The sequence below is a fragment of the Phyllostomus hastatus genome, unplaced genomic scaffold (genome assembly GCF_019186645.2).
Source record: "Phyllostomus hastatus isolate PE091 unplaced genomic scaffold, TTU_PhHast_1.1 phas_scaffold_1674, whole genome shotgun sequence".
NCBI lineage: Eukaryota > Metazoa > Chordata > Mammalia > Chiroptera > Phyllostomidae > Phyllostomus > Phyllostomus hastatus.
The window spans coordinates 22,009,406-22,024,045 of NW_025334011.1; the positions used below are offsets into that span (position 1 = coordinate 22,009,406).

The window sequence follows — 14,640 nt, forward strand, 5'->3', positions numbered from 1 at the left end:
AACCTTCATCTGTGGAGACAGGATGAGGTGAAGCTGGGATGACTAAACCAGGATGATGCTCACCAGGCCATCACTTGCCTTATCGGAATAAACTACTCATCTGCATGTAGAGAAGTTTTCAACCCTCTTCCTTGATCGCTTTGTTCCATTCCCCTCTCTCTCCTCATAAAAATCCCTGCCTCCACTGAGATGTGGACATGGGCTTTGAGACAAGAGTGGCCCATCTTGCAGGTGGCCAGCACCTGAAAATACATTCCTTTACTTTGGCACCTATCTCTTGAGTATTGGATTTCGTAGCTGCAGGTAGCCAGACCTGCTTCTGGTTACGGTACATACTTAGTTTACTTACCCTCCCATGAAAAAAATCTGCTCAACCACCTCAGATAAAGTCACTGAAGAATCTTTATTCCTCCTTTTTACAAGCACCAACATTGGCCTTTGCAATCCCCTGACTTTCTTCATTCTGTCCTTGCGTTTCTTTCTGGTGGTGGTGGTTGTTTTTGTTTGTTTGTTTGTATGTATGTTTGTTTGTTTTTGAGGCCTTCCTGTCCTCATATAGGCTATGTCTTTCAAGTCTACATTTGGGTTCATTTTTCTTTACATAATTCAAGGGATCCTAAATTATACCAAAGCCAGCTTCCTTGCTGCCACCAAAATGGGTTCTGAATCCAAACACAAAGATGATGTCTGGTGCAGTCTTACATATTTTGACTAGTTTTTCCTGAATTTCTGTCTTGGGCACTGCTGCCTTTCCAGGACGAAGGATGTCAATGACCATTCATTTCCTCTGAAGTAGTCTTCTGGTCTGGAACCTCCTGGTCCAGATAGTCACTGTGTCATTCATGATGACAGCCCATCTGCAACACTTGGTACTATGTAAGGAATATATCCTTTGAAACCATAGTCGCTAAAGAGTTTGCCTGTGTAAATCGTTGGCAAAATTGTGTTGCTTACTTAGTAAACATTGCTAAGAGAAGTAACAATATACTAAAATATATAAATGTTATGTGGTAGCTGAAATAACTGAAGACTGGAGTTTGCTTCATCTAGCTAAAATGGGGCAGTGGGGGTGGGGCAGGGGTGGGCAGGGACCAGGGTCTTCTATTATAACAAAGCTCCTGAAAGAAGCAGCTGCATTCTCAGTGAACACGGGGAATCAGACAGCGCTGACCAAAAGTAGCTCCAAGAATAAAAATAAAATTTAAAAAAATCTGAAATAGAAGAAGAAGAGGGGGAAGAAAAGGAGAAAGAAGAGCTCCTGAGTCTAACAGACTTGATGACAATTCCTGGCCCGTCTACTTTATTGGTGTGGGACTGCTTAATTTCCCTTGTGCCACAGTGTCCCCATAGAAAATGACAATACTATTATCACCCTTGGGCAGCTTGCTGGCTGTGCTCCATATCCATTCTCCTCTTCTTTCACACTGATAATTTAGCTGCGTTTGTGGTCACCCAGTTAAAGATTATACTTTGTAGACTCTCTTGCAGCTAGGTATGGCCATGTGACTTAGCAGATTTGATACAGGCCCCAACCTTCTGGGAGATGGTGAAAATTAAAGAGACCTCTTGGAGTTTACATGTTGAGGATGACAGAGCCCTCGTACCTTTGTAGGGTTTGTGTGGGGATTAAGCATTATGCTATGTAAAGTGTCTTATCCGAAGTCTTCAGAGCAATACTGGGAGGTTGGCTAGACAGGAGGGGTAATTAGAATTTAAGTATAGGAAACTCAGAAACAGCAAATAGAGTGAGGTAAATAGTGTGCTTTTAGGCAAGAGAGTAGGTGGGCCTCCGGGTGCAGCACTCTAAGAGATCACTCATACAAGGGGCATCAGACAGAGAAGCCCAGGAGCCAGGGGTCAGGAGTAGGGCCTTTACCCCCCAGGCTGGGGCAGCAGAATCAGGTTTGAGAGTTTTAGGGAAGAGTGTAGGAATAAGGGTTTGGGAATATTGACCCGTATAGTGGCACAGGCAACAATACTAGTAATAGTGACGAAGTAACTCTCATTTAGTGATGGTCTGTGTGCCTATCCCTATTCTAAGAGCCCCTTGTAAACATTTTTAAGATTTTTATACTTACATCATCCCCATTTTACAGATGTGGAAACTGAGTCTCGGAGATGTGAAGTCTTTTTGCTTAAGGTCTCATAGCTGAGATTCAAATCTAGGACAAATTGACTCCAAAACCCAAAGGCTAAAAACTGACTACCCAGCAATTCAAGTTCTTAGCATAGTACATAGCAAAGGGATCAATAACTGTTCGCTGTTACTGTCTAGATAAGGGAATGAGTGTCTGGCACAGATCAGCAGAAGCAAGATTAGAGCTAAACGACCTGTGAGGCCAGGCTTCCTACGTGCTGTGTGTGCGCACCTGTGCGTATGTGTGTGTATGTGTGAGTGGGGTCCCTGGGGAGAAGTAAGGACAGTGAGTAAGGAAAGCTGACTTGCAATAGAGAGCAAAGAAGTGAGGAGTCAGGGAGCAGTCATTCCTAATTCCACACATTCTTCTTTTGTCTTCAGTTGTTTGAAGGAGGAACTGGATGCTTTGACAACAGGGAAGCTGGAAAGACAAGCTAACCCTTTCCTTGATTGTCACAGAATCAGAGACTTTTAGAACCAAAAGATCTGAAAAACAATCTAGTGTCTAACCTTATCCTCTTGGAAGGAGGTAAAGGACAGTCACAGAGATTTTTTTAAAAGCACCCACTGCTGAGAAATAAGCCAACTCAAAAGGGCTTTTAACTCAAAGCACCTGAAGTCCCAGAGAAAGGTTTGAACTGTACAGGAGCAGAGTGAGTCAGAAAGCTTTCCATCGCCATGGAACATGTGTGAGGTTAAGGACAGAATATGTCCCCAATAGTAAACGGTGAGACAGGAAAACTTCTGTGTTGGGCATTGGCATTCTTTGTCTTAAGATATCTCAAAATAGTTTATATCATTATTTTGGTATTTAGATGGTGATAAGATGTAGGGTGGTGGGGCCATTTTAATAAAGAACTATCTTTTCTAACAAAAGGAGCATAAATGTGTAATGTTTCAATAAACAGTTTTATTTGAGGATCAGGCACATGGTGTTTTAATTGATGCAGAAGAATGTATTTAATGAATATCATGGAAGATATAAAGCCTAGTAATAAAATAAACATCTGTGAACCCGCAAGCCAATGTTACTAATATCACAAATGCCCCTTGCACACTCTTTTCTAGTCTTATTACCTCTCTACTTACCCAGCCCTCCCCACCCCCCACACGGCAGACACTCTCCTAAATTTTATGTTAATTATTTCCTTACTAATCTTAGACACACCCCATATTTCAGGCATCTCTGCCACCGCCCTATACTGGATGTCGTATTCCAGAGGAGGCAATGGTGTTAGATTACTTGTTTCATTTCTTTGATTGGAGTAGTATTTTGTATTTTGGCATCAGTGGCGTGAAAGGGAATACTAATTGTGTCTTATTTTACAGCCAGTTTTGGTGCATTTCTCTGTGCCTTTGGTCATGTCTCTGGAAATGATGTTCCAGCTATGACACTGGCAAAGCTTTTGATTTGGAGATGCCGGTGGCTCACATGCGCCTGTTCTGAGACAGACGTTTATGCTGTGCTCTGTTTCTAGGAAGCCACGTGCCACTGAGAATGTGCCATAAAATTCCTCTGTCTGATCCATGATTGGATAGAAGTCCCTTTGCCTTGGTTGGAAGTCCTCTCTCGCTGATAAACTGCTCAAACCCCAGCCTGGTTCTTCATTGCTCACACCTGCCCTTGCGGATGCACCTGCCCTGAGCGATTCCTGCGGTTCTGCTCTGATTCACGATTTGAAGATGGCTTTCTAACCAATGGGGGACGAACAGAAAGGCAAAGAGGAAAAAAGGTAGAAAAGGCAGAATTTGAGATTAATCAGGGACCTATTTAAAAGAAAAGCTACTCCTCATCATTGATATAGAAAACAACACAAGCTTTCAAACTTTTGGCAAATACAGTATTTTAAAATAAATCACATAGGAACAAGATATCACTTAGACCTCTCAAAGATGGGATCCTTGCTTTCCTTCTGGCATGGGTGAAGTCACAGAAATGTTTACTTAAGAAAAACTTTGTGCTTGCCTTCTTTCCTCTTTTAAGTAACAGGACGTCCTGGCTTATCAGCATCAAACATATTTCTGTCAGCATCCAAAGAACACGGAGGAAGTGTTAAAGGAGAGTGGTTATGTCAGCCTACACTCTTAACCTAAGCCTAGACACCAAGAGCTGCACTCAATTGAAAAATTAAAAAAAAATGTTGCAGGCTGTCATGCTAATTAACAGTTGATAGGGTACAAATATCTTAGCATATCATATAACAGGCAGATAGCACCTCTCGACAGGCTATAAAACTCCACATGAAAATTGTTCATAGAATGTGTGTATTAAGGTAGAAGACCTGACTTTAGTTGGGAAGAAGAAGAAAAAAACCTCTTGCTGCGGCAAGACACATTTTGCCTCCAGTTGAAAACAGACATAGTCCAGAGTCCACACAGGCACCCTGTATCCACTGCGTGATGGCACCGACATGATGGGCTCATCTCCCAGAATAAAAGCTCTTTCTTCTGAACTGTGTTCACTTATAATGACAGGCAATGTACAAAAGTCACTTTTAAATTCAAGTGAATCCCTAATTATTTAAAGTATTTGAGAACTTTGATTTTCCAATTAGAATGGTGACTGCATGTTAGTTTCAAATCTTGATTTAAACCTCACCGTACAGTAGAAATTAATATCCCATGCAAAACTATTATGGTGATTTTCCTAGGAAGTGAAAGTTAAATCCTCGTCATAAGAATACTCAAAATACAGAAGTGAAAATTTGTGTTGTTTTGAGTACTCGAATAATGTTGTTTCTTTCAAAGTTGTTTTGTTATAATGTTGATGTGGGGAAAAAAAGCCCCTTTCTGGCTGGGCCACTGTCTGTGTGGAGTTGGCCCCTTCTCCCTGTGTCTGGTGCGGGTTTTCTCAGGGGACTCCGGTTTCCTTCCTCGCCCCAAGGCTGTGCATGTGAGGGTCACCAGGGCATCTGTGCTGCTCCAGTCGGAGTGGGGGCGTGGGGGTGCATGCCCTGCAACAGCAGGACTACCAGTCCACGGTGGGTCCTACCTCCTTCCCAAAGCTGCTGGGACAGGCTCTAGCCACCCATGACCCTGGATAAGGGGATTAGAATATCATTCTTACTTTTTAAAATTAATCTGTAAATGTATGGATAGTTCACATTTATTTCAATGTTTTAATATTTAAAGTGTTTTGGGTTCTTTATTTAGAATTTTGGTGCTGTTTTCATGACCAGAAATATGCTCTAGAAGTTGAACTCTTGTTTTTATCAATTAGTCTAAGTTAAAATTGGTTTCATTACATGTCATTTCATTTAAGCGGCAGTTTCCAAGAACCTATGGGCAATGTTAAGTAAGGACTTACTGCAATAGTTTTAAAATAATGAAATGAACCCATTTTTCATAGAAATGAGAAGTTCAAATGTGATTGATGTTAAACCTCAGAGCATTGTAGAATCACAGTATATCAAATATTAGGCATTAACAGTGTATTCCTGAAAGCCTCCACTATTTTGCACATTGTAACTTACTTGTTGCATTTGACTACAGGAAGAATTACATTCAGAAGGCTTAAAAGTAGGGAGGGCTATAACGGTTGGCTGCCTCTGGAAATATGAAATATTGAATTTCTTCCCCAGTAAGGGTAGTTTTAGGCAAAGACTGCCATGATCAAAAACTGCCTGTAATGCCTCCTACCGTTTTCCCTGTTCTCTTCCATTTTAGGATGTTTGGGGATTGGCACCCACGCTCTCTGCCCCCTTGTGCCTCTGTGCAGACTCTGAGATCTGTGGGAGTTCCCCCTGGGCAGTGACGCACTGAGGTGACCTGCTCATCCCACTCCCCCACCCACCACTAGCACCAGCCCCCCATCGGCACCTCCTATTGTCTTTCAGTCATACCAAAATGTAAGTCCCTTTTTCCTGCCAGTTTCTCTTCTCTGAAGCTTATTATTTTGACAGAAAAGAAGTCCATGATCAAGTATTTATGTATGGTAATGAGCTCATGAGTTGTCCATCCAGTTAGGACATTTGCATACTATTAAGGGTCTTCTGGGAAAGATGCATTTTCTGATTTGAGAAAAATGAGTCTAATAAAGTGCATTATAAAAAAAGAAAGAAAAGTATCCCATGGTCACCCACATTTGGAAGATACTGACTATTTATGTCCATTATTGGAGATTTATAACACTTGGTAGTTTTCTCAAGCATGGTAAGTTCTACGGTGAAGACAACTATTTGCTTAAACCTGAGATTTTTCTAAAATTTATGAATATTAATGAACATTATCTGTGTGTATGTTTTTTTCTTAATATAACACCTATTAATGCTCCATGGCAAGCACACATAAAAATATATTTCTTTAGTCCAAACTAGGGATTTGTCTGATTGTGTGAATTCGTCTGTATTTTAGATACCATGGCGGCACCTTGGATAAGCATGTTGGAGTTAGAGAGTTTTTCAATACTTCTAAAATCACACTGTGTGACTAGCTGTCTTCTCAATCTATGAGCAGTTGATTTTCTTATCCAGTTTACTTTAATAGATGATCAATTCCAGTTTTATGAATAGCCAACACATGGAAACTAAGTGTTCACGGATGAATGAATGCATAAGTTATATATATACACACACATATATAAGTTCCATATATATAAATATATGGAAATCTTGCCATTTGCAACAACATGGATAGACCTTGAGGGCATTATTCTAAATAAAATAAGAATGACAAATACCTTGTAATCTCACATATGTGGAATCTAAAAACAAAAGAAACAAAAACCCATAAAACCCAAGCTCTCATATACAGAGGACAGACTGGTGGTTGCCAGAGGTGTGGGGGAAGAGGTGGGCAAAATGGGTGAAAGGGTCAAAAGGTACAAATTTTTAGGTATAAAATAAATAAGCCATGGGGATATAATGTACAGTATATTTACTATAGGTAACAATATACTGTATTATATATTTGAAGATTGCTAAGAGAGTAGATATTAACAGATCTCATCACAAGAAAAAATATTGTGTAACTGTGTAGTGATGGATGTTAACGAGACTTATTGTGGCTATTATTTTTCAATATGTGCAAATATTGAATCAATACATTATACAACTAATTTAAGATTATATGTCAATTAGACCTAAATAAAAAAGGAAATAATAGCTTTTACATTGTTGCTACTCTCTACCTCCTCATACATTTGCTGAAATGTAATTGCTCCTTTTTTTTTTTTTTGGTTTTTGCTTTTCTTTTCAAAATAGAAGTCCTATGTTTGCCAATACAATGTACAAGCTCATTTCCTTTACATATTTTCTCAAGGAGGTTACTGGATGACTGTGTCAATCATCTGGGGGCTTGTTAAAGGGGAAGATTCCTGGACTCCTCCACAGCCCTTCTTTATCTGAGTGTTTCTCAGAGTGTGACGTCCAAAACTGAGTGTACAGGAAATTCTCATGCATACTGAAGTTTCTAATACTTAATTTTTTAAAACATACTTTTCTCAGTAGTTTCTTATGTTGCAAATGGGAAAAGAAAACTTTCCAACCTACAAAAAGCTCATTTTCTAGATGACAGAGAAGGAAACAAGTACTGTAGTCCCCCTTATCATGGGGGATGCACTCCAAGACCCCCGGTAAATGCCTGAAATCACAGATAGTACCGAACCCTATACATACATACTATGCTTTTTCCGTATACATACATACATGCTAAGTTTCATTTATAAATTAGTCACAGGAAGACATTAACAAGAAAAAATAATAGAATAATTATGATAATATACTGTAATTAAAGTTAGGTGAGTGTGACCCCCCTCCCCCCATCTCACACACACACACACACACACACACACACACACACAGAACTGAGGTAGCTACTAAGTGACTAATGAACAAGAGATTGTCTACTGGGCTCAGACATGGGGTGAAGGGATGATTCAGGTCCTGGCTGAGTCAGAGTGAGATGGCTCTAGATTTATTTCATCACGCTCCTCAGAAGGGTGTGCTATTTAAAACTTATGAATTGTTTATTTCTGGAATTTTCCATTTAATATTTTTGGACTGTGGTTGACCATGGGTAACTGAAACCAGGAAAAGAGAAAACACAGATAAGTGGGGGATACTGTAGTTAAGAGTATGAATATGCATTACACAATCAAGTCCTTCCATTTTTCTTAAAAATCAAGATGTCTGAAGACAGGAATTCTCCTAAACAACAAATACTGAAGATGTATGCCTTTTTATAGCCAACTCTTCTTCTTACGGTTTTTTAAAAAATAATGAAACTATATTATACAGCAGCAGAAAAGAATAAAATAGAGCTACATGCATCAAACTGGATGCATCTCAGAAAATAATATTGAAAGCATCAAGTTGCAGAAGAATTCAGACCGTGATTTTGTTTATAACAACTCAAAACATTCAAAAGTAAACTACAGATTGAAGATACCAGCACAGGCAGCAAGCTACATGGAAAATTATGGGAATGATAGCCCCTAATTAAGGCAGAGATACCCTCCAGGAGGAAGCAGATGACATTACGGAGCGCTGCCTAGGAGACCTCACAGGTGCCACCCAGGGTTTCTTATCCTGGGTGGTGGGCACCCTGCTGTCAGTTCCATTGTAATTCATCATACCTTATACATGGTATAATTATTCTTTTGTATCTGTTCAATTTACAATAAGTAAAAACTAAAAATAAGTTAGAACACACATATCTTGATATACAGTCAGTGAATTTGTCTCTGGTATTATATGTGTTGCCCCACTCTTTCTCTATTTCTGTACAGGTTTGCATGTTTAAGTAAATAGATGCTTTATGAGGAACATGAAGCAGAACCTTGTACTTTGGTAGTTCTTCATATATAGACAACACAGCATCAACAACACAAGGTAAGAGAACATCAACAAATATGTAACAGGTACCTTTGCTAAAGTAAACCAGAACTGTGCAAACACAGACTGTGAGTTGTGCATTTCTGCAAACAGAGAATTGTGATGCCAGATTTCCAAAGCATCCGCCTCTAGAGCCATTATTGGCTCCTTACCTTTGAATAACACAAATTCCTCCTGTCTCCTTGATCACAAGTGCAATTATACATTTTTAAATATCATTATCCAGGCACCACTATTCTTCAAAACAACACCAGGCTGTATGACTATTGAGTCTGTACTTCCTGGCTACACTCTTGAATCCAGGAGTCTCCCACTAGTAGATGAGTGACTTTCGAGGCTTCAGAAAATGTTAAATGAGTCATCATGCCCCTTTACTGAAGTTGGCCAGGCTTCTCAGCTCATAGGAGATAAAATGTTTAGTGGGGTAGGGAAAACAACAGTGAGATCTGAGATTTTAGAATTTGTGAAATTTTCCTCAAGTCTAAAGACTGTAATTGCCACCACGTTCCCCAGTATACAAACACACTCCTCCTCACTCCCTCCTTCATCAAATCCCAGCCACATTTAAGATCCTGGAGGTCATATGGCTGTGTGTGTGTGTGTGTGTGTGTGAGAGAGAGAGAGAGAGAGTAAGAGAGGTATCAGCTTTCTTAAAGGTTTTACTTATTTTTTAGAGAGAGGGGAAGGGAGAGGGGAAAGGAAGGAGAAAGAGAGGAAGAGAAACATCAATGTGTGTTTGTCTCTCATGTGCCCCCATTTGGGGCCCTGGCCTGCAACCCAGGCATGTGTCCTGACTGGGAATCGAACCAGTAACCCTTTGGTTCACAGACCCATGCTCAATCCACTGAACTACACTAGCCAGGATGGTATCAGCTTTCTTAAGCACAAATCTAATTTCTCTATCCCCTAGATTCCAAATTCTATAAAAAGAAAATATCTTATATCTTACATGAGTACTTAGTACAGGAATTTTACTTCCCTGAAATTCTGTATAGAATGCTGGTCATAATTAAACATAGAGCTAGAAAATAGAAATGATTGACTCAGTTGGTTTTGAGGCACACACAATAAATTTAGGGGCCAGTCCTATCTGTGAATGTTGCCGGAATGCATTTAAAAGGCGAAAATCAAAATAGTTCACAGCCATTCATCCTAGAAAATGCAAAAGAAAGCCATATCCCTTCTTCTATCGTGTTGCTATGGAAAGTTTCACAGTCTGGATATGCACCCTGAACTATTTTCGAAAATGAAACAGACAATGTAATAAAAGTGAAATTCATCGTTTTAACATTTAAAATAGAGGTAGCATTTGATCATAAAATTTATAGGATTTCTCTTCTACTAAGATGGAAAACAAGTTGTCTCCATTTGTAATTTTTATAGAGGCAAGATCTCTTTGGTTGTTCAGAAACAGAGTGATGAAACAGGGTAGAACAGAGATAACATATGACACTTAAAAATGGATGCGGGGAGGGCTGTGCACAGCAGTCAAAGACAGGGCTGAAAAGAGGTGCACAGGGTGCCGCCTCGAGGAACCTCACAGTTCGGTGGGTTATTACCAGGTGCACATTTGTTTCAGCTGAAACGAAAGCAGAGCAACATTTAAGTGTGTGGAGAAACAAGATAATTTCTTGCAGGAGCCCAACCTTCTGTAAAGTCAAATTAAAAGCCCCTGTGACCAATATGATCAAAAGCAGCTGACATTTCTAGTAGAAGTAAGACCTGAAAATTTGGGTGGAACTGCTTGTACCCCTATTCAGAGTCTCAGAGAAAGAGCCTATTAAGTCCAAGTAAATTGTACCAAGTGCCTTAAAGAGGTGCCTGTCTGTTTTAATTTTCCTGACTCTCCTCACTGAGACTTGGTCTAATCGTGATTGCATAGAGCTATTAGAATTACATCTGATAGAAAAATTCATTTGCCAGCTAGTGCTCTATTATTTTGATGCCATACAATAATTTCTCTCCTGACTGTTGTTACATAACAGAAAATATTGGCCTACCAGTTCAAGCCCCTCATTAAGCAACAGTAAAATTTTATAGAAATATTAGAATTAAAGAGAAGACTGGAAATGCATTTGTTTTAAAACCTTACCTAATTATTGTTTGTGTAGTATTCTAGACATTAATCTACTTTACAAATGTATTTAACAATAGCATTTTATATTTTTATGAAATCCTAATTCTCTAAACTTGTGTTTTTAATACTTACCTTCCCTTTAAAAATATAGACTACAGCAGGGATGTCAAACTCATTTTCACTGGGGGCCACATCAGCCTCGAGGTTGCCTTCAAAGGGCTGAATGTAATTTTAGGAATGTATAAATGTAACTACTCCTTAACTGTTAAGCAAGAGCTCGGTGCTGCTGCCAGGTAGAAACAAGGTGCCAGGCCAGATAAAACAAGGTGTAGGGCGGGATTCGACCCGAGGGCCTTGTGTTTGCCACCTGTGGACTAGAGGATCTTTATATGTGACTAAGACATTTTCAAGCACTTAATTTTTGCATTGTTACAAAAATTAGGTGCTATAGAAATGTTATATTTCATTAAGATTTTGTGTTGATGTTGAACTGATGAACCAATCAGAGAAACACTGATCAGGTGAAAATTAACTTTAGGGAAATACAGAGTTCTTTTACAAACAGGTGACCACTTCCACATTAGCTGGAAAACCACTGAGATGAAAATAGTTGGCTAGTGAAACACAAGAAACAAAAAAGGATCGATCACCATTATATCCCTTGATTCTCTCAACACCCGCTACTTTTATTCCCATCATTGTTCACCATGTGTTACACTTCCTGGGCCGAATCATTATAGCCACAGAGCTGCCTGCAAATGCCCAGGTGATCTGTACCAACTGAGTTCCCGCCTATCTCCCCTGACCACGCCTTCACCCTGCTGATGATCAAATACTACTTCAGCTCCACTGGCTTCCTGTTATACCCTCAAATTGTTTCTCCCATATTTCTTTCAAATTATTCTATATTTCTAAGCAATATGTTTCCAATTTTGTAAGTTATCATAAAATATATACCTCCAGATGCTGGTAGAGATTTTACATATAATATTTAATGAGCAACATTGCTATAGGGTAGCTATAGTTGTTCTCCTTTTTATATACATATATAAAAAGTAAACACCCAGAGAAAAATGACTTGCCTAAACATCTCACAGCATCTAACTGTCAGAGACAGGATTTGAACCTAGGGCTCAGCAACTTTGTTATATTCGTTAGAGGCCTTAAAGCAATGTGGTGGAGTTGTCAGCCTAGTGCCTAAGAAAGCAAAATGGTCTGTGCAAGAATCATCTAAGAAGAAATAAAGGGAGGTCTATAAGGATAGGATGGATTAGCACATTTGAAGGCGAGGCCTGAGATACACTGAGAAGTTGGTGACGATGTCAGATGAATCTTATTGGGTATCCAAGGGGACAGCAGGCTATGGACCCATGAAAAGCAGGACAGGGTTTGGGGCAGTGGTTTTCGACTAGGGCTGATTTGGGATTTCCCCCTCCCCCCTCTCTAGGAACATTTGACAATGTCTAGAGATATTTTTGATTGTTACAACTTTGGGGGAGGGGGTTGGTGCTACTGGCATCTAGTGGTTAGAGGCCAGGTAAGCTGCTAAAAACATCCTACAATGCTTAGAGCAGCCCCCCACCACAAAGAATTATTGAGAAGAAAATGTCAATAGTGAGGAACCCTGGACTAGGGTGATTTAAAGGTATTAGAGTGGGAGAATATTGCTCAATATGGTCCTGTTCACTCCACTGATTTTTCTTTGTGGGGCCAACTATTTTTACTTAATTATTTCCAATGAGTTGGATTTAAATTATTTTAAAATGAATGAAACAATTTCAGCTGTTCGTTTCTGACAGGTTGATAGCTGATTCTCTGTTACGCTACAAATGTAAAGTCTTCAGTAACCTATCTTCTCTGAATGTTCTTTGACCCTAACGACTTTGAAGTTACTATTAACCTAAAAATAGCACCCCACTTTGTGATAGAAGGAACATCTCACCCTTTCCATTGTTTTTAAACCAGAGATAAAAAAAAGTGCTTCTTCTGCAACCCCATCTTCTCTTTGTGTCGAATCCTATAGCTATCTGGGATGCTATTATGGCTGGTGACAGAAAACAACTTCTCAGAATGTGATATCACATCTCCAGTCTTTAAGTGGAGACACTTCCTCTTTACTCTTTGTAGGTTTCTTTTCAAAACAACATAATGAAATCATCCCTTTTCCCTCCAAGACGGAATCTTAGATATAGTAACATATTAGCAGCTCATATATTCATCAGACGTTTTTATTGAAGATAAGGTTTCTTCTGTGTCGAATATGAAAAGGCATTTTAATGCTATCTCTCTGACATTCTCCTGCGCTCCTCCTTGTATATGCCCACATTATTCACAGCAATACCCACACTTCTTTCTTTTTCAATAGTGTGGCTTTTAAGCGGGGCAGCCCCTGGTGGGAACGATCAGGGAGGATTTCATAGAAATATTTCTTCTCCGGTACAGCTTTCCTTCTCCCTCCCAACACAGCTTGAATGGGAGCAGTGCTTGCCCTCTCTGGGCTCCAACACGCGGAGAATGTTTATGTTTGTCTTTATCAAAATCCCCTCCTCTGGAGATCTTGAAAGACAAATCAGAAATAAAGTTGTTGGTTTTTTTTCCACTTTAGCCATTGATATGCCATTCAGTGCTAAAGGATATTGATTATCTTCTTGGGTAGAGAATAGAGCAGGACAGAGGGAGCAGTTGGCTACGTTGCTCATTTTCCTCTGACAAGCTGATGCTTTCAGAAAGCAGAGTCACTGGGGGCCTCACAGTGTCCTCATTTGCTACAAGTAACATGGCCCACTCCTCTGGCCTTCCCCATCCCTAGACAAGGTGCTTGGTGCTCCACAGATAAAAGAGGGTGATGATCAGGAAGATCAGCTATTCAGCATATATTTTCACAGCGCTCACTTATAACCAGAGCAATGAGGATCGTGCCCAGTTGTTGCCAAGCAAAGGATGTGGTCTGTTCCAGACCAACGGCCATTGCTATTGTTGCCATAATTAAGTACAAAAGGCAGGAGGCTGGGAACACTATTTTAAGGGTCAAAGGTCAAGAGGAAACACTTACATTCAAACCTTCTCATTTCCAGGTAACCCCCCTGAGCTGAAACAATATGAGAGAGGCAGGGCCTGCTGGTGAGGTATTGTCTCACTTGCTCTTGTGTAAAAGTCACCTCTCTCTTCATCTCCCTCCTACCCACCTCCCCCAAACAACTTGCTCTAATCCCTGTAGGCACTCTCTTTCCATATAACGTTTTCTTTTTGCTTGACTTTTCTCTAGCAATGTTTCACCTTTTTCCTTCTAATATTTGTTGGCATTAATTGCATTCTAGGCCTAGGCATTCTGACATTTCCAGGAAGCTACTGTTACTCGCTCTCATTTTGGAGGTAAGAGACCGTGGTTTGGATAGTCAGCAACTTTCCCAGAGTTGCACAGGGAGTAAGTGGTGGCACTAAACTTTGAACCCCTGTGGTTTTAACTTTAGGTACAGTTATGCCCACACTGTGTGACAGATGGGCTTGTTCTACCCAACCAGAGAAATGAAGCCATATTAGATGGATGACTTACTCTCTGAGCCACCCTGGTGTCACAGTGTGAGCCACGCCCT

The 14,640-nt window shown here is 40.0% G+C and overlaps 1 pseudogene; it reads right to left on the reverse strand.

Moving 5' to 3' along the window:
• Positions 1 to 403: 403 nt before the first annotated feature.
• LOC123831272 lies at positions 404 to 844 on the reverse strand (annotated as a pseudogene).
• Between the last annotated feature and the right edge of the window lie 13,796 nt (positions 845 to 14,640).